We start from the raw sequence: 727 nt of genomic DNA, 5'->3' as shown, positions 1-727 counted from the left end.
TGTGTATTGTATTAATTTATGCTAATGCAACAACAATTTAAGTAAATTTTTTATCTATACCAGAAAAAGTAATGTTAAATTAACTTAATACTATTTGCACTTAGTATAAATTCAAAGCATAGTCATGCATAAAAATCCTGTAATAAAATCTGAGAAGATATATCTAACCAATGGATCTAAGCTTTCCTTAACTTTTCATCAAAAACTTAATTTTTAAAAGTGCCAACAAAAACAAACAAAATGATCAGCCATACCAGTGAGAAAATAATTGAAAGAAATACTTATGAAAATGGACCAAAGAGGAGAGTAGTTTGAAGATAGAAGCACTATCCAATGAATACTGGTCATTAGTTGAATGTAAAATGTTTCAGATGTTCCTTCAGAGTTGAAGATAATTACTTCCTAATCCAAACCTCCCGCAGGACGACGGGGGATGGGAGCGGGCAGGGTTTGAACCCGGGACCATCAATAAATCTGAACGACAGTCCAGCATGCAAACCACACGACCAGGCAGCCATCCTGGTTGCCTCCATCACCAAATGTATTTAATGCACAAATTTTGATTTTATAATACAACTTTTGAACTACTGGCAATTAAAAAGTTCAATAAAATTCAATTATTTGTTGTTGTTATCATGGTCTTCGATGACAAAGCTAACAGGGCACTGCTGTGCTAAATTCAATATTCTCTTAAAAGCATGCTCCTACGCAAGCAACAAATACTTCA

This window comes from Biomphalaria glabrata, chromosome 10 (genome assembly GCF_947242115.1).
Source record: "Biomphalaria glabrata chromosome 10, xgBioGlab47.1, whole genome shotgun sequence".
NCBI lineage: Eukaryota > Metazoa > Mollusca > Gastropoda > Planorbidae > Biomphalaria > Biomphalaria glabrata.
Note: the sequence above shows the minus strand (reverse complement) of the source record.